Source organism: Loxodonta africana, chromosome 4 (assembly GCF_030014295.1).
Source record: "Loxodonta africana isolate mLoxAfr1 chromosome 4, mLoxAfr1.hap2, whole genome shotgun sequence".
NCBI classification, from domain to species: domain Eukaryota; kingdom Metazoa; phylum Chordata; class Mammalia; order Proboscidea; family Elephantidae; genus Loxodonta; species Loxodonta africana.
Window position 1 is genome coordinate 10,742,742 of NC_087345.1, and position 18,939 is coordinate 10,761,680.

At 52.4% G+C, this 18,939-nt stretch overlaps 1 protein-coding gene across 7 annotated transcripts in view; it reads left to right on the top strand.

The window, feature by feature from the left end:
- The first annotated feature begins 3,650 nt into the window (after window positions 1-3,650).
- Window positions 3,651-18,939, top strand: part of TCF20 (transcription factor 20) — a 97,013-nt gene continuing 81,724 nt past the window's right edge. For 5 of the 7 annotated variants that reach the window (XM_023559875.2, XM_064283420.1, XM_064283421.1 and 2 more), the window contains exon 1: window positions 11,598-11,717. The gene's annotated coding sequence lies outside the window, so the exon portion shown is untranslated. Of the gene's footprint in view, window positions 3,669-11,597; window positions 11,718-18,939 lie in introns of those variants that run through there. The other 2 variants (XM_023559876.2, XM_010599294.3) reach the window with 2 other exon arrangements.

Genomic DNA, 18,939 nt, shown 5'->3' on the forward strand with positions numbered 1-18,939 from the left:
CTTGAAGCAGGAGTAGGAGTTTGGGCTTAGCCTTGGGTTAAGGCAGGGGATAGTGTACCGTCAGAGGGAAAAGGGAATGCAGAGGTGTCAGGGTGAGAGGTCACCCCATGTGGCTGAAGCCTGGGATGTGGTAGGGGGGGTAAAGACTGTGGAAGAGGGGGTCCCATTTCTCTTGGCAGTGGGAGCCAGTTCCAGAGGAAGGGAGAACCTGACCTGATGACAGAGGTGGCAGGTTCCACACAAACATCTCGGTCATTGCAAATGCATCTGCTAGGTGCATTTATGTCTTCATACTTCCTGTTCTCTGCAGTTCTGCAAAGCCAGCTGGTAAGAACCTGGGCCTCTCAGGCTGGCCTTGGGGTGTCAGGGATTCCAAGACGGCCACATATATGAATTTAAGGACGAGCCTGGGTTTTGTTTTAATTCGAGTCTCTGGAGTCCAAGACTGGCCCGGGCCACGTTCTGAGCTGGAGCCACCATTGCCAGGGAAGCAGTTTGGATGCCTGGTCAAGTCTCTGACTTGAGTGAAGGTTTCTGGAGCAGCTCCTGCAGCCTGGGACCCTCAGATGACTGGAAGTTCCTGCCAGGGGCCAGGGTGGCTACACCTCCCAACCCAACCCATCCCCTACTGAAATGGCAGAACGGTGGTCAAGGCCAAGGGCTCGGGAGCCAGGCTATCTTGATTTAAATCCTGGCTCTGCCACTTACCAGCTGTATGGCCTTGGGCAAATTGCCTGCCCTCTCTGAGCCTCAGGTTCCTGGGGGTAATAATAGTACCTACATCACAGGACTGTGGTGAGGATTCCGTGAGATAATTCTCATGAAGCAGTCAGTCTGGCTCCGAGAGGCCCTCAATAATTGTTAGCTTAATGAAAAGACAACCCAGGATAGTGAAAGTTCTAGTATCTTGTATCTGTGGGACAATCACTCAATCCCTCTGAGCTTCAGTTTCCACAGCTGGAAAGTGGGGGTGGTAACTCTATCTGGTAATAGTAGCAGGCACTTAGTGAGCACTTACTATGAGTCCTGCAGGCTTTCATAACTACATATTAGCTCATTTAATACAGGTTGGCATGTGATAAATACCTCTTCCCATTCCACACTACATGTGGGGGCAGGTGGGAGCCAGGGCAGGGAGGAGCCCCAGAGATCTGGTGTTTTCTGGGTAAAGCTAAGCTGGCATCCGTGGTTGGTGTGTACAAGACCAGAGGGAACTGGATTGTGGGGCGCAAGGCATGAAGGCCAGCAAGGACCCACCCACCACTGCCTGGGGCTGGACACCCGGCAAACATGGCAGAGACCTGCCCAGTCACTGATATGTGGCCCCCACCCCGGGCCTCAGTTTCCCTATCTGTACCATGGGGACTTGGGCCCACCACCTCTCAGGTCTCCAGCTGCTTGAAGGCACTGAGACTTTCCTGTCACTTTGATTTTCTTGGATGGTTCCCACATAGGTTGTAACTTGGGTGGTATCTTCTGCCCATTGATTTTCCCAGAGAGGGTGCTTCTCCTCCTTCTGTTCTGCAGTCAGCCAGCAGATGAACACCTCTGTGCCTCACCTTCCTTCTGCACCATCCACCCCCACCAGCACCCTCACCTGGGGTGAGATGAGAAGCTCCCTGGAGGGCCCCTGAGGACGTGGGGCTGCCCTGTCACCACACAGCTGCCACAGCGCACCCAGGGGTGGGCAAAGGCAGGGCTGAGGGAGCCAGGAGAGGGGCCCCCAGCTGTCTGAGAGTCACCAGGTCCACGCTTGGCTTTGTGAGGACCGAGCGGCTCCTTCACTCTCCCTTCTCCCCTTAGCTTTGGAGTCGTCTGGGCTCACCCCCGGCTTCGCCCTGTCCGAGCTGGCTGTGTGGTCAGGGTGCTGCATGCCCTGAGCCTGATAGCTCATGAGATGAGTGATCCCCCCTCCCGGGACACAGCACTCAGGTGCATAGTCCTGATTAAGCACTTGGGCGGACGCAGCCCTCAGTAGCAGGTGATGCTAATGGCCCCATTCTACAGATGAAGAAGAGTTGAGGCCCTGAAGCTTGCTTAAGGTCACACTGCTCTCCCCTTTCTTATTTACACTCCACTCACCACCAAAAAGGTGCTGGGGCAGATGGTGCTGTTTGAAGCCCATCTGAGGCAGGACAGGTAAAGAGAGCCCACAGACCACCGGGGAGGGAGGCTGCGGAGATACGAAACCTGCGATCAGGTGGCGATCACAGGCTTCCCACTACTGCCCACAGGGGGACCTGTCAATGGGAGAGCAGTCAGCAGGTGTGTGGGGAGAGGGGGCTGGCCTGCACCGTGAGGGACCTTGAAGAAGGTGCAGCGTCACTGGGGAGAAAGGGGGTGTAGGCACCTTGCCTTCTCAGTGCAGACCTGAGCATCTGGGCCACAAGAGGGGTCCAGGAAAAACCGAGTGGATGCGTGGAAAGTGACAAAGGAATGGACAGTGTGGGTGGGACCCGTGGGTCAAGGGCCTGGTCTCAGGGACGGACACGGAGCGCCAGTCAGGCCCAGAGGTCCTCACTTGCCAGGTACGGTGCCTCCAGGCCTTTGCATGTGTTGGTGGGGCATTTTCACTCACCTTCACTTAGCCGGGACCTAGGGCTGCTAAAGGGCGCCAACCAGAGCCAAACCAAACCCGCTGCTGTGGATTCGGACTCGTAGCGACCCTAAAGGACAGACTAGAACTGCCCCATAGGGTTTTTAAGGCTGTAAATCTTCACAGAAGCAGATTGTTCTGTCTTTCTCCTGTGGAGCAGCTGGTACGTTTGAACCGTACGTAGTTAAGCAGAACACTTAACTGCTGTGCAGCCAGGGCTCTTCCACCCACTAGCTGTGTGATCTTGGGCTAAGTACTGCTCTGAGCCTCGGTTTCCACACCTGTAAAGGGGAGTGATAACTGCCCCTATTGTTTAGGGTTGTGAGGATGGCGGGAGCTAATGCAGGTAGTACACTAAGCACGTGGTGAGAGCTTTGGGAATGCCCACTTGTCGGCCTCTTCAATCACTCAGGCCCCTTCATTTACTCAGCGTTTACTGAGCACCTGCTGTATGCCAGACACACCACCAAACACCAGCCTCTCCTGTGCCCTGGGCTAGGCTGCCAGCCTCAGGGCCTGGGGGTTGTGTCTGGTTCTGATAAGCAGGTGGAACAGCCTCAGAGAATCGGTGTGTTGGCTCCCACTGCTGGTGTGACAGACATCCTGATGAAATACGTCACTTCTACACATTTTGAAAGGAAATTTCTAGAAAGCTTGCCTAACCCTGGAAGTAGCCTGAACTGTCAGGTTCTAGTCTTGACTTTGCTGAGGGATCCTCCCTCTCCTGGTCCTCGGTATCCTCCTCTTTAAAACGGGGCCGTAACCAGGCCCACCTCAGAGGGTTGATTATATGAGATTGCTCGTGTGAAACGTGCTCTGTCAATTCAAAAGTACCTCACAGCTGTTGAGGTCTTTCGGTTCTGTTTCTGGTCATTCGCGAGACAAACAAGCACGGCGGATGTCTGTGTGGTGGTGTGCTGTGTGCTGACTCAGGGCATGGACTCGATGGGATGCTGGCTCTGCTCTTGAGGGCTTCCTGAGCGGTGGCCTTGCTGAAACCCTTGAACCTTGTTACTTCCAGAGAATGTAGAAGCCCTCTCTGACAGCCTGGCCCCTTCCGTGGGAAGCACTGGTAAGTGTCTTGTCCTGTCTAATAGTTCTTTCCACAAGCGCTTTTGGAGCAGCTCCGTGTGCTGGGCACTAGGCCGGGTGACCTGGATGCTGCGGAGGCCCAGAGGTCAGCCCTGCCCTCGAGAGCTCGGGCCAGGAGGAAGGATGCTAAACCTCACACCCAAATGGCCAGATGACTGAGGTTCTGGGGTGGCTGACGGAGGGCCTGGGCTTTTCAGAAGAGGCTCGGCCACAGGACAGCTGGCGGCATCATTTATAAATGAATGTTGGTTTGTGTCCTCTGTTCCGAATCCTTTGGTGGCTCCCCCTTTACCCTTAGGATAGGTGGCCTGCAGCCTATCCTGCTCCAGCCACATCTCTGTCTCCTCTGCAGCTTTCTCATTTGACTTGTTACACAACCTCCCTTCCCTTCCTGGAAGACTGCTTGCACCCTCCTGCCTCAGGGCCTTTGCCCATCCTGTGCCCTCTGCCCAGGGCTCTCTTCTAACCTCGCCATGTGGCTCTTACCTGTGTGTGCTTCACATCTCAGTTCAAGTGTCCTGGGCCCCCAAGACTCAGAGTCTCCATTACACGCCCTCTGTGCACCCGCCACGCTCTTGCTAATGCTTTGTGCGCTGTTATCAAATGATTATACTGTGATGATTTGCTTTCTCCTTAATGCCCCCGCGGGCCCATAAGCTCCATGATGGATGACAGGGACCCTGTCTTTCTTGTTTACTGACTTGGGCTAAATGCCTGGCGTATGACAAGGGCTCAATTAATGTTTGTTGAGTGGATGAATGATGAGTGTTCAGGTAAGGCTTCATGGAGGAGGTGGCTTTGGAATAAGACTTGAAAGAGGGCCTAATTTCAGTCTGCAGGGGAGAGGGAAGGACATTCCTGTTGAGGGGAGCTGAGGGGCACATGATGGGAACACAACTCACTTGGTTTGGCCAAGAGACAGAATGGGATATTGGAGAGAAGGTTGCAGAGGTGAGCTGTGGCCGGAACAGATTTGAATTTTAAGGCCACTTAAGACCCACTGAAAACTGGAGCCGGGGGAGGAGGGCCGTAGAGGGCTTCTGGATCATTGCGATGAGCCTGCTGCAGGGACAGATGGGCTGTGGAAGAGGCTTCAGCCAAAAGGACCCAATGAGAGTTGGAGAACCCGTCGTCTCCTGCTGCTTTCTCTTCCCCCAGAGTCACACATGCGCTTCTTCAGGCGCCCTCATGAGCTCGCAGGGAGAGACCAGGCAGTGACGAAAAACCTCAAGACGGTGTGGCTGCTTCCGTGAGACAGTCACCTCGGTGGAGCGCGGCAGGGCAGCCACTCAGAAGTCACTGGAGGACGAGGGGCGGGGGAGCCTGTGTTTTCGTCCCTCAATGCCTCCCCTGTGGAGAAGGCAGTTCCCAGGTCCACACCTGGCCCTGTGTGCCTTCCTAGTGACTGCACAGGCCATGGCCCAGGATTCGTGCTACTGAGGCACCAGCTGGTGACAGAAGATGAAGCAGAAACATTTCTACCCAAGCCCAGCAAACAAGACCCACATCAGTGCCTTTGGGAGGAGGCAGCTGATAGGGTCAAAAGAGCCAGGATTCGGGAGGAAGATCTGGGACAAACCCCAGCCCCGCCACTTAGCAGCTGTGCGCCCTTGGGCATCTGCTTGGCGACTCTGGGCTTCAGTTTCTTCGGCTCTGAAGTTGGGAGGGTGGGGCTGCTGTGGTGAAGGTTAAGTGCAGTGACATGTGAAAGCCCCAAGCACAGGGAACTTGAGGCTCAGCAAGCAGTGGCCATTATCGTGGCCCAGGTTTTTCTCCACGTTTTGAATTCTTCGCAGGAAGCTTGGGTCTCGGCTTAAAATGAAGTGCACGTCAACAAAACAGGACGGAACAAAGTCTTTTCCCAGCATGCCTCAGCATGTGGCACTGCCTCCCTGTGGAGCCCAGACAATGATGTGGCTAAAAGTCTCCAGCTTTGGAGCCAAAGGAATCCCAGTGGATTCCCTATTGTTATCTCATGATAAAGCAGCAGTGCAGGGACTCTGCAGCCCAACTTGCCTGGGTTCAGATCCCAGCTCTGCCGCTTCCTAGCTGCTTGTCCTCAGTTTCCTCATCTGCAAACTGGGTAGTAACAGTACCCACCTCCTAGGGTTTTGTGAGGATTAAGCAAAGTAATACAGATTTAGAGTGTTTAGAACAGGCTTTTGTCACTGCTATTGTTATATCAGGAGCCTGGGTGGCACAGTCGTTAAGAGCTTGGGTGCGAACCAAAAGGTCAGCACCTCTAATCCACCAGCTGCTCCTTGGAAACCCTGTGGGGCAGTTCTCTCTTCTGTAGGGTCACTATGAGTCGGGATCAACTCAGTGGCATCAGGTTTGCTTTTTGGTTTGGTATTGTTACATCAGGGAAAAAGAGGAATACCATCAAAGAGATGGATTGACACAGTGGCAGCAACAGTGGGCTCAAGCATAACGATGATTACTAGGATGGCGCAGAACCAGGCAGTGTTTGTTCTATTGTACGTAGGGTCCCTGTGACTCAGAACAGACTCCAACAACAACAGCAAGTGTTGTATCATCTTCACTTTCACTCTTTGTAGTACTGTGGGTGACGCAGTGGGAGCTCTGTACTCAGAAGGCTGAGTTCAAATCCCAGCTATGCCTCTCGTTAGCTGTGTGACCTTGGGCAAGTCTCTTAACCTCTCTGTGCTCTCATTTCCTGCTCTGTACACTGAGGATGGTGATCCCTGACTCACATGATTGTTGTGAGGAGTGAATGATATTACCAAAGAAGGGACCTGACTCCCTGGAGGCACAGATTGCTTGACCCCTTCCACCGCCTTTCCCATTTACAGCCTCATCAGGTTGTTGTGAACACTGAATGAGATGGTAAAGGGCAATCTGCACAGCGCCTGATTCCTAGTGTGCTTGGGTTCCTCTGGGCTGGATCGTCATCACTAACATTATTATTTTGTGGACATGGTGCCCTACCCTGCATAGGGCGTCGGAGACCCCAGGGAAGCTGAGGTGTCTGCTCTGCAAATGCTCACAGTCCAATGGGGGAGACTGACACAGTCACTAACAGCCCAGGGGCCCCAGCGAGGAAAAGGGTAGGGGCAGTGTTGAGCGGCAAACCTTCCGAGCAGAGGTCACCATGAGACCCTGTGAAACAAATTCATGCCAAGTGCATCACAAGTAGGAGGCCTTGCAGGAGCCCTCCCTCGCCCATGTCTGCAGCCTCATCTCATTCTTCGGGTCCTATACTGGGCACCCCTGGGGACAGTAGGCGGCTGGTCCCCGTGCCTTTAAATACCATTTGCCATTGAATTGATTCCAACTCACGGCAACCCCATGTGTGTCAGAGTAGGACTGTACTCCCTAGGGCTTTCCATGGCCGATATTTTGGAAGTAGATTGCTAGGTCTTTCTTCTAAGATGCCTCTGGGTGGACTTGAACCTCCAGTCTTTTGGTTAGCAGCCAAGTGCATTAACTGTTTACACCACCCGGGGATTCCTCCGTACTGCTAAGTCTGTATTCCCTGGCTCTCTGTTTGATAGATAGATAGAGCCTCCCCTGAACTTGCCCCAGAAAGAATGATTTGTAGCCCCTATGCCCCCTCCATTTTTTTTTTTTTATGCCCCCTCCATTAGGGCTAAGAGCCCAGTACACAGCAGGCACTCTATGGAGTAAGGGTGTGGCCAGCTAAGCCCTCTGCCATGTGTGCATGTGTGTTCTCTTCAGCCCACAAATGATGGACGCCCCCTCCCCCCGGCCCTGCTGTCTGAGCACTCTTAGGCCCAAGGAGGTGATCCGTGAACACCCTGCGCCAGAAGGAAGGGCATCCACCCACGTGTGGCCTGCAGCCTTCCCGAGGAAGGCCTCCAGGAGTGGCAGCTGGCTTTGCATGGGGATAGGCCCAGCAGGCCAGTAAAGTACTAGGCGAATGGGTGAAGGTGCCGGTGAGGAAGCATGCTGGGGGGACTTCCCACTCATTACGCAGAGGAGGCCTTTGCACGTTGTTTCCTGGAAGACTCTGGAGACAAGCCCAAGCCCCAGAGCAGACATTCCAGCCCTCCCTCTGGGCGTGTGAGAATCAGCAGAGGCCCCTCCCGAGAGGAAGGAGAGCTGGGGCACCGTGAAGGAGAAAGGTGAGGGCTACATGTGAGCTCATGAGCCAGCAAGAGGAGGGACAGCAAGAGGAAGGCAGCGACATCGGCTCACTTCGCAGGAGTCGCTGATCTGCTGAGCAGGGCCAGTGTCCTCAATCAATCGGCGCTGACAGATGGCAGTGGAATCGGTGACCTAGAGGCAGAAGGCTCCATTTGTAATCCTGGAGCTGCCTGGGCGCCTGGAGGAGGGCAGAGGGGTTTGTAATAAAGGGAGTGACACAGGGCTTCCAGAAGCCATCACCGTTAGGAGGAGGGAGAGGATTAATTTCGCTCCTGGAATTGATAGCACTGATTCAGTTCAATAAGTGTTTTTCGAGTGGAGCGGGTTAGGAGAGAAAAAAAAAAACCGAAACTGTTCTTTTCTTCAAGAGCTCAAAGTGAGGTAGGGATGGGATGAAACGAGGAAAGAATGGAAGACTCTGGCGTAATCAAAGGGAAGGGGCTCCCGGGGTCTGTCGCTGGGATCTTGGGTAGCACTTAGCCTCTGAGCCTCGGTCTGCTCGCGGGTCATAGCGTGACCATAGCACAGAACTGTCGCTGTTGTAAAACTGTACTGAATTCTGTATGCAGCTCTCTCTACATTCCCATGACACCTTCTGAGTGAGGTCGTCTTAGCTCCATTTTACACCTGAGGAAACCAAGGCTCAGACAGGTGACTTGGCTGGTCCAAGGTCCAAGAGCACAAGAGTAATCTAGATTCATCTGTTGGCCATACGCCCACGCATGTTCTTTCTCCAAATGGCACCCAAAGGTCAAGTGACAGGCCGCCAGGACAGGGAGGTTTCCAGGTGGAGGTTGGATGGGCAGGGTCTGGACAGGGCCTGAAGGAGTAGGCAGGGGCTGCAGGGCTGGTCTCAGGGCAGGAATGGAGTGGACAAGAGCTTGGGCTCTTTATCTGTGTTCTTTTCCTTTAGAATGAGGCTTTGCCAGGGCTTGTCACCATCTAATTCGCGCCCCTTGCCCCTGGTCTGAGACCTGAGTGAGCTGAAGGAGAGCTGCTGAGGAAGGGGGGAGGGGAGGAGGAATGCTGGGGTATGAGACCACAAAATTGAGGGTACCCCCAACACCAGATTTCAGGAAGCTCCCTCGCATTCTCCCATTTTTGTCCAGAAAACCTGGGTCTGTGCTGAGAGTCCTCCAGCTTTCCCTCTGAGACCTTGACCCAAGCAGAAGCCAAGCTCTCGTGTTTAAAGGTTTTGGTGCCTGAGAATTGGAAAATGAAACTCACAGAAGAAGAACAATGGGAACGGCCAGAGGGCAGGGCCTGGGGGCTGTTCAGCTCAGACCCGGAAAAGCCCAACACCCCCACCTAACATACAGGAGGTGCTGGGGAACCAAGTCCCCAAGAATGGCCCTGACCCACATGGGAGCTGGGTCCCCACTTTGTGAGGTTGGCTAAAAGCCAGCAGAAATCACTGCCCTCTCCCAACCACATCCTCCTGCCTGGAGGCCCAGAGTGTTGAATCCCCTTCCTGGGAAAGCCAGTGTTGACAAAGCCTGAGGCTCTGGTTACATGGGGTGAGAGGTGAAAAGGTAGAGTCAGGCTCTGGGGAGCTGTGTACTGCAAATATACTGCAACCTGGAGCCCCAGGTCTCGGTTTTGATCAGCCTCTACCTGTTGCCCCAAGCACTTTGCTAATTCCAATTTACTTTCAAGTTGGGTTGCTTCAGGGGAGAAAACCACTCACTTCCCTAATATCTAGGGCAGATGAGGGCCTAATTTAGAATCACCAGTTTTAGCCATTAATAGAGCCTGACCCAAGTCATGGTATTTTCAATTGCCTCATATGCATGCGAAAGCTGGACAGTGAATAAGGAAGACCGAAGAATTGATGCCTTTGAATTGTGGCGTTGGTGAAGAATATTGAATATACCATGGACTGCCCTGAAGAATGAATAAATCTGTCTTGGAAGAAGTATAGCCAAAATGTTCCTTAGAAGCAAGAGTGGCGAGACTTTGTCTCCATACTTTGTACATGTTATCAGAAAAAGTTTTTTTTTTTTATCAGAAAGGATCAGTCCATGGAGAAGGATATCATGCTTGGTAAAGCAGAGGGCTAACGAAAAAGAGAAAGACCCTCAATAAGATGGATTGAGATAGTGGCTACAACAATGGGCTCATATACAGCAATGATGGTAAAGATGGTGGAGGACCGGGCAGTGTTTCATTCTCTTGTACATAGGGTCACATGTGTTAGAGCCAACTGGACAGCACCCAACAACAGGCCTGGTGGTGCAGTGGTTAAGTGCCCAGCTGCGAACTGAAAGGTCAGCAGTTCAAACCCACCAGATGGTCGCTGGGAGAAAGATGTGGCAGGCAGTTTCTGTAAAGATCGCTGTATTTTTTCGTAAAATAATGTGACCACGTAAATAATGCGTCCACATGTAGAATGCGCATAGCATGCCTAGGAATATAATGCTCAGGAGGGTTGTGGCAGTTTGGTAAAAATATGGTAAGCCTAGGTGTCCCTATAGGGGGCAGTTTACTCTGTCCTACCAGTCAGACTCGAGTGGCAATGAGTTTTTGAGTCATCTAGTCCTAACATCCCCTCTTTCTCAATTGTACCAACTGGAAACAGGCCCAGAATAAAACCAAACCCGTTGCCGTAGTGACCATACAGGACAGAGTAGAACTGCTCCATAGGACTTCTAAGGAGCGACTGGGGGATTCCAACTGCCGACCTTTCGGTTAGCAGCTGAGAGGGGACAATTTAGTCAGGTCACTAGGTGAGTGAGTCAGGGGTGGGTTACAGTGCACAAACACCTCCGTGTTTCTACAACAGATTTTCTTAAGATAGTCGAGCCATGCTCTTAATCCATAAAACCTACGTCAGTTTTGCTAAGTAAGGCAGGCCGGGAAGGGTTGAGGCCTTGGCACCGCAAGTCTTTCACCCTCTCTCCAGATTAACTCAGGGCCCTGGTCTGAGCAGCCGAGCGTTGCAGGTTCCTTGGGCCAGGGTGACTGACGTTTGAGCGGCTATTTTACACTCAGGGTAGGTGGACATCCCTCCTCCTCGCTTTTATTGCTGGGGAAACGGGCTCGGAGAGGGCCTAAGTCTCTGGTCCAAGGACACCTGCGCCAAAGGGCGAGGCGGCAAGGAGCGGGGCCTGGGAGGGCGCTTCGGGGGCAGAACCGCCCCCACGCCCGGCCTGACTAGGCTGGTTAGGGGGCAGGAGGCCGGCCCTCGCCTGCGGGCTGCCCAGGCTGTCGGCGGCGCGGTCCTGGCGCTGGAGGCTCCAGGGAACTCCAGAAACCCCAGCCAGAGACTCCGGGCCACCAACTCCCCAGAAAGTTGGCTCGCGGCCACCTAGGAGACGGCCCGGAGCCGCGGGCCAAAATGGCACTGGCCGAGCGGCGGGGTGCGCGAGCTGCGTCCGGCAGCTGCCAAAGGACCGGCCCGCGCCAGCCGGACGCCGGCGGGGGTCCCGGCCCGCCTCGCGCTACCTCCGCGCGCCGTCGCCGCACGCGGGTGGGCACGCGCGCGCCCGCAGCCCCGCCCCCTGCGCCCCGCCCCCGCCGGCGCCCCGCCCCGCCGCGCGCCCTCCCACCCGCCCGCGCGCCGCGGCCCGGAGCTTCCCTATTGGCCGCGCGCTGTCACCTGACGCTCTGTTATTTCCTGTGTGTTGGGAGAATGGAGAGAAAAAACCCCGAGCCGAGCCGCTTTCGGCCCCTGAGAGGCGGCCGCGGCCTCCGCCGGGGGAGCCCGCCCTGAGGCGCGCCCGACCGGGGAGCCAGCGCGCGGGCCAGAGCGAGCCTCGAGGGGCCGCTGCCCCGGGCCCAGCGCCCGAGCTGGAGGCGGCGGGGGCTCCCCACCCCCACCCCGCGCAGCGCCGCTCGCCGCCGCTCCCTCCCCGCCCTCCCCGGGCGGAGGCCGAGGGGACGGGGCGGGGGGCTCCCGCAGGTAACCGCCGCCGGGGCCCGGGTGGGGGAGGGGCTGGGGCCGGGCTGGTGTCGGGGCTGGGGGGCCGAGGGCAGCGGTCCTGAGGGCAGCGGTCCCGGCCCGACCTGGGAGCGCTGACCCCCCGGACTCTGAGGCCGGGGCCGCTGAGGGGAAGGGGCCCGGCGCGAATGGCCCTGCCGGGTCTGACCTGGGAGTGCGGCGCGGCGGGGCCGGGCCGGGCCCAGGGGTGCTGAGGAGGGGGCTCCGGCCTGGCGTCAGGGGCGGAGGGGTCAGGTCCCCCCAGGGTGTCGGCCCGGCCCGGGCGTTCGGCGGGGCTTGGGTACTGGTCCTAACCTGAGGATGCTGGGGGGACGGTACCTGCTCGTCGCGGCCTGGAGTGCAGAGGCGGAGGGTGTGAGCGGGTGGCGCTCGCCTCGGGGCCCCCGGGAAGCCGGGGACCCCGGCCTTTTAGCTGCGGGCCGGAGGCGAGGCCGACGGGGCGGAGGGCCGGGCTGCGGGCGGGGAAGGGCCGCGCCAGGGTACGGGGGGTCGGAGCGCGCCCCGGGACGCTGGAAGGCCGGGCACCCTGTACTGCCATGTGAACACCTGAGGCCATGTGGACGCGGCGGTGTGTCGCCAGTTGGGGGCGGAGGGCAGGTACCAGCTGCGGGGCGCCCGGGTTCGGCGCGGGGGCGGGCAGCGGGCGCGGGACACTTCCTGTGCGGGTTCTCTCCTCCCCGCCGCGGGGAGCAGGGCGGGTGTCTCCGAGCCGGTGGTCGCGGCGAACCAGCGCTCGCGTGGGGACCCGGGGCGCTGAGCCGCTCGTGCCTTTTTGGGGGGAAAGTGGTGGTTGAAGAAGAGTGGCTGATCCGACCGGGCCCGCTGCGGCGGCGGCCAGAGGTGGAATGTGTCCTGTGCGCGGCGCTGGGAGTGGAATTTGGTGAGGTGGGGGGTGCCGGGGAGCGCCCGCCTTCCGCGCCGTGTGGGTGGGGATTATTGTCTGTTTTTGCGGTTGTGGATACTAGCCATGTCTGCCTGTCTGTAGTCAACCCTTCAGTTTGCCCTTAGGGGACAGAGCAAAATTAGGATTTCCACCCCCTTTTCCTCTTTGCTTTTTTTCCCTCGAAGTTGAGATGATTCTGGTAACGGCTGTAAAATGGATGGAATTTTCGAGCTATTATCTAACAGGCAGATCTTTGCATGATAATTGGACCCTTATGTTAACAGCCTCAGTGAAGAGTGAAGAGTTTTATAAAACATCTTACGTGGGGTGGCAGCTTGGTGGAGGGGAAAGCTGCATGAATTCCGACTTGGGAGACCAGGAGATCTACTCCAGTTTTGCCACCAAATAATCTATAATCCTGGGCAAGTTACGGATTTTCTCAGGGCCTTAATTTCTTTATCTGTTAAATGAGGACTCTCCTCCAGGTGAAACATTACAGGTGCTTGGTAATTTTTTTTTTTTTTTCCTCCCATCTTGTCGCTTGTTTTAGCCATAGGCAACTTTTTTGAGAAATGCAAGCTGTACCTTACTTGGCTTTTAAAGTCTATTTCTGGTTTTAGTTTCCAGTTTCTTCTCCAACAGAGCATAAAACTTGATCAGAGCACAGTTTTTCCTCACATTTCAGGCACTGTTTGTGTTTCTCAAAAGGTGCAAGTAGTGTGTTATACTAGCATGTGTTGAGTGAGCTTTGTACTGTTTGTCTTTGTGGAAGAAGAAATTACCAGAAAAAAAAAGATTGCAGAAAATATTCAACTCCTTGGGAACTGTGGATACCGTAGATGTGTTTGGGTCTGTATGTATTGATTGGCTCCGAGAAGTTTCAGGATCGTTCTATGCAGGGCATTGTGGAGGGATCTTAATTAAAGTTCTTCCAAGGGACGTTTGGCACTTGGCTGCCTTTTGAAATTTCCAGCGTCAATGTTCTTAGAGTAGGGATGAAGTGGAATTCCGTAGTATCTCCTGTGAAAAACAGTATGCTAGTGGAATTAATTGTCACCTCAGGGTGCACCAATTATTTGCATCCCCAATTTATTTCTTAACGGTAGCCCGATGCTTCCTCTCAGATGCTGAAGAACCCCAATTAATTTCACTGATTTTATGTTTTTTTCTTGAGGGCCTTAGGCCATGCTTTTGACTGATAAGTACTTTTAGACCAACCTCAGAAGTTGGTCTTGTTTGTCTTAAGTTTCTACCACTAATTTTAAGTACTGTGATGCTTGAAGGGCATGTGCCTGTGTTTTTCTGAGATTACGTTTTTACTCATTCCATACAGTTTCAGAAAGGGTCTTGGCAGTGGGATGTGCTCACAGAGTTCACTTTGGAGATGCTGTGTTGATACCAGTTTTCTTGTATGTTAACGTCAGACTTGTCACATAGGTCTGACGTTAACATACAAGATCACGTGGGTAGATACCTTTATGTGGCTACACAGATTAATTAGTTGGATTTTCCCAAAATAGGCAATTTATTCTATCTTGGTAGTTGAATTATGATCTCGTGTTCATTGTGGCATTTTAAAAACCCTGGTTATTTAAACGTTGAGTAGTTACCACACAAACGTGTGTTTACGTACGTCTTATAACTTACCAAACAAACAAGCCAAACCTGTTGCTGTTGAGTCGATTGCCATTCATAGCAACCCTATAGGACATAGTTGAACTGCCCCCTATAGTTCCCAAGGAGTGCCTGGTGGATTCCAACTGCTGACCTTTTGGTTAGTAGCCGTAGCACTTAACCACTATGCCACCAAGGTTCTCTGTAACTTACGAGAAAATAAAATTATTAGAAAACTTTTATTCTATTTATTTGCACGTATGAATGTGAGAGGAGGTTGTCAGATCTGTAAGATGTCAGGAAACATGGGTTATAGTTGCAGTACCGCCCAGCTGGAAACCCTCGTGGCGTAGTGGTTAAGTGCTACGCTGCTCACAAAAGGTCCACAGTTCAAATCCACAAGGCGCTCCTTAGAAACTTTATGGGGCAGTTCTCTGTCCTGTAGGGTCGCTATGAGTCGGAATCAACTCGATGGCAGTGGGTTTGATTTGTTTGTTTGTTTGCCGCCTAACTGGGTGATCTTGAGTAAGTACTGGAACCTTTTAGTGGTGTACCTTTTTTTTTTTATTTTTAACTCTATAAAATGAAAGGGAATATAGTTGAAATGATTATATCTGTTTAGACCAAGAAATTAGAATTGCCGTGATGTGGTGAGTTCACCTTTTCATCATATAGATAGGAAAGGTTGCAAACTTTTTTTTTTTTAAACAGAACTCAAGACAGACTCAGTCCAAGGTATTTTAAATTATCTTACAAAATTCACCTAGCGGACTTGAGAGTACTAAGTCCTGAGAGGTCATAGAGCCTGTGAGGGTCAGGGCTTGGTTGTGACCCTCCCCTCCTTGGCTTCAAAGTCTGTACTAGGGCCATTATACTTCACTGCCAGCTGAAGGCACAAGCCAGTTAAAGGTAGACACTGCTGCGGAATCGAAATATTCTTGCCCTGTTCCCCACCCCCCTTCTAAACTCCAAATCTGAACTCTAGCAAAATAGTGGAGAACATGGTTTCTTTGACTGTGCCATGTGGTTTAGTGGCCCCAGGGGGTTTTCTAAGCCTTCATTTTTCTCATACCTGGCCAGTTTTGCCAGTGCATCTGAGATTTAATCGTAAAAAGTTTTTTTTTTTTTTCATACATTAGTTCACAGAGTTATATAATACCTAAGGGGCTATCTCTCATCTTGTGTTGCTAGTTTAGAATGCACAGGAATGATACGTGGTGACTACTCTCAGTTTGGCCAGGTAGGACTCAAAAGATACACTTAAGAAAGGTAATCCTCTCCCCAGTATGCCTAAATGCTCTTTCTCATGGAGGCTTTGTGTTCAGGGCTCCTTAGTGGTCATTAGAGAACTGTCTGGGGCTTCCAGCTCTCCTGCCTTCATTTTCTTTTTGTGGTGGTGAAAAAGAAATAAAATGAAGCAAAACAATAAAAGTTTATTTATAATGGAGAAAAGCAGTACATCAGGGTTATACATTTGAAATATAACGTACTCAAATCAAGGCTTTCATAGAGTGTAATTTGGTCACATTGCACTTAGCCTGCATAGTTTTTTGATAATTAGGTAGACTGTTGAACGTCCTTTAATATCTATACTGTGTTCAGTATGGGTGAGAAGGTTCTCATGGCAACAAACCCAGTCAGTACTTTTTGCGTTAGAGCTGTGTTTACTTTGTCGGTAATGTGCAAGACCCAGCAGGAAGATGAACTATAACTTGAGTTATTGGTGTATCTGTGGCTTGTTATCTGATGCTTCATTGTGGCGAAGTTAAGAGAGAAAACATTAGCTACCGGGGAAAATATCCTGTTGCAGTATGTACATGTAAGCTTTTCTGTAGGGAGGGTAGAAGTTAATTGGAACACTTGAGTATCTGCCTGATTGGAAGATGGTTTCCACGTTCGAACATAGCATCCCTGAAAGTGGGTTAAGGTCCTCCTGTGTGTGTTCATACTTTCATTCATTAGCTAGTATTTTTAAGTGTTCTTCTAAGCACAGGAGATGCAGTGGTTGGCAAGATGGAGAAGGAGCCTGCCCTGGGAGACTGTAAACAGTGAATAAATAAGAATGTCAGGTGGTGATAGTGGCTATGAAGAAAACAGAAAGATGATAGTGACTACTTCAGGGTGCTCATGAAGATGGTCCCTCTCCTGAAGCCTTTGCTGCCAGCAGGGCAGTTAAACTTGATACGTGGGCTAGATGGAAGTGGCATTAAACAAAGTAAATAATTTACTTTAGCCTTGAGCATCTTGAGAAGTTAATTCCAAGAGTGGAGGTGGGTTGGTTGAATTCTTGCCTCTGCTTTTATCTTTACGCTTTGTACGTGGGGACCTGGTCAGAAGAGCTTAAGGGAAGTATTAATGATACCTTGTAAAGCTAAAACCACCACCCATCTCAGTTTATGGTACCGTGGTGGCTTTCGTGTTGCCATAACGCTGGAAGTTATGCCACTGGTATTTCAAATACCGGCAGGGCCTCCCGTGATGAACAGGTTTCAGTTAGGGCTTCCAGATAAGACAGACTTGGAAGAAAGGCCTGGTGATTTACTTCTGAAAATTAGCCAGTGCAGACTCTGTGGATCACAGAATAATACCATCTAAGACTTTAGCTTGTTTAGTTTGGCCACGTTATCAGGAGGGACCAGTCTCTGCAGGAGGGCATCGTTTTGGGCAAAGTGGAGGGTCAGCAAAGGCAAGGGGTATCCTCATTGCGATGGACTGGCACAGAGGCTGCGAAAGGGGACTCAAGCGTACCAGCGATGGTGAAGATGACGCAGGATGGGCAGCTTCTCCCCCTTCTGTTGTACACGGGGTCCCTGCGAGCCAGCCGACTCGGTGGCAGCTAACAACAAAGTCTATGAAAGGAGAGTGTTGTCCGCCTTTACTAGTCATCCTGGTAAGAAATGAGGCGCTGTTACAGTGTTGGTCAGAGCTGGCCAACGTCGGAAACATCCTTCGGTTTTGGTTTTGTTTCTTTGGGAAATTATGATCACTTTACTGCGTTAAAACTTAAGTGACTTCTGTATGCAGGGCACTCTGCTAGGTATTGCTTCAAGTGGGCATCTCGAGTGACGGACTGGGACTTGGGCGGGGAGGTTATTGAGGGAAGAGGCTGTGGCTGGAAAGGAAACAGTGCAGGTGGAACAGGCCTCGTTAACCGTAGCCAGGAGGGTTTGTCCTCTTTCAGTCTTTCTCAGTCAGCTAGTGTTCATCATGCCTTCTCCTGTCCTTTCTATAGTTTCTGATTGTAGAATTACAGAGCTAAAGAAACCTAAGAAACTGTCTAGGCTACCTTTTGACTTTACAACTTAGGAAAGATGCCGAGAAGGTGGTGACTTGCCCAGAGTTACACAGCTTTATCCTGACAGTCAATGTGAGGACTCTACCAGCTAGGCCAGTGTTCTTTCCACCGAGCCCCACGCTCTCAGTAGAGGATAGATAGTGGCCCCTGAGTGGGAAAAGCCTGTCAGTAGTAACGTACTCACTTAGGAAAAAGCCCGTATGGTACCAATCTTAAGAACTCAAGGAAGAGACAGCACTTCAATCTCGAAAGGAGGGTGTGGACGGAGTATGTCTCAGGAAGATAGGTAGCCGTGGTTTCTCCTCCTGATGATGTGTTGGTCCAGGATGGGTGATGTGGAGCAGCTCTTCCTTTCCCATCCATGTTCAGTCTTAGTTAGTTGTGCAATTAGGGTGAGGCCTCTTAGATGTAGGGTGCGCTTCTTATACGTGATTCAAATTAGGTTCTAAAATTCAATAGTTAAGGCCCCGGGAGTCTTAAGTTCCCTACCTCAGTTTCAGTGGAGCTCAGATTTCATGTCTACATTCTAAATAGGAAGCATTACTTCGGGAGTCTGTAGATTGTGCCTGACAAGGGTAGGGATTCCAGACAGCAGGAGCAGAGCTACTCCCGTGGCCATTTCTCTGCTCTGGCAGGCCAACTACCTGGGGGCAGATTTTGGATCTCTTTTCAGAAATGTAAGGGCTCTCTTGTGGAAAGTCTACATGATGGTCATCTATGGAGGCAGCACAGCTTAGAAGAAGGTTATGTGGCCTTACCTGGCTCTATCACTTAATAGCAGCGACCTTGGGGGTTTTGTCTGAGCCAGAGTTTCCTCACGTATAAAAGAGGTCTACAAGGTAATGGTGGCGCAACAGTTAAACACTTGGCTGCTAACCAAAAGATTGGCAGTTCGAACCCACTCAGCAGCTCTGTGGGAGAAAGCCGTGGTGGCAATCTGCTTCCATAAAGATTACAGCCAAGAAAACCCTCTGGGGCAGTCCTGCTGTGTCACGTGGGGTTGCTGTGAGTTGGAATCGGCTCGATGGCGTCTAACAACAACAACAAGGGTAGTTGGGAGAAGGAACTAAAGTAAGAACACAGTACACATAGTGGCGTGCACTGCCTGCAGGTGCCGCTCGGTGCCTAGTACCCGTTCGTGAAACAAGTGTTCCGTGTTGTACTGTGTACCAGGCACTAGACTGCAGCAGGGCTAGCCCCTGTCTATCCTGTGGATCCCCCATCTTCACGTACCTGCTCAGCTGTAGTTAGGTGCCGTCAGGTCGGTTCCGATTCATTGCAGCCTTATGTAGAACAACGAAACGTTGCCCGGTCCGTCGGCATCTCCGTGATCTCCACGACGGTCGGTATGTTGCAGTCAGTTGTTTTGTCTGTTGTGTCAGTTCAGTAGA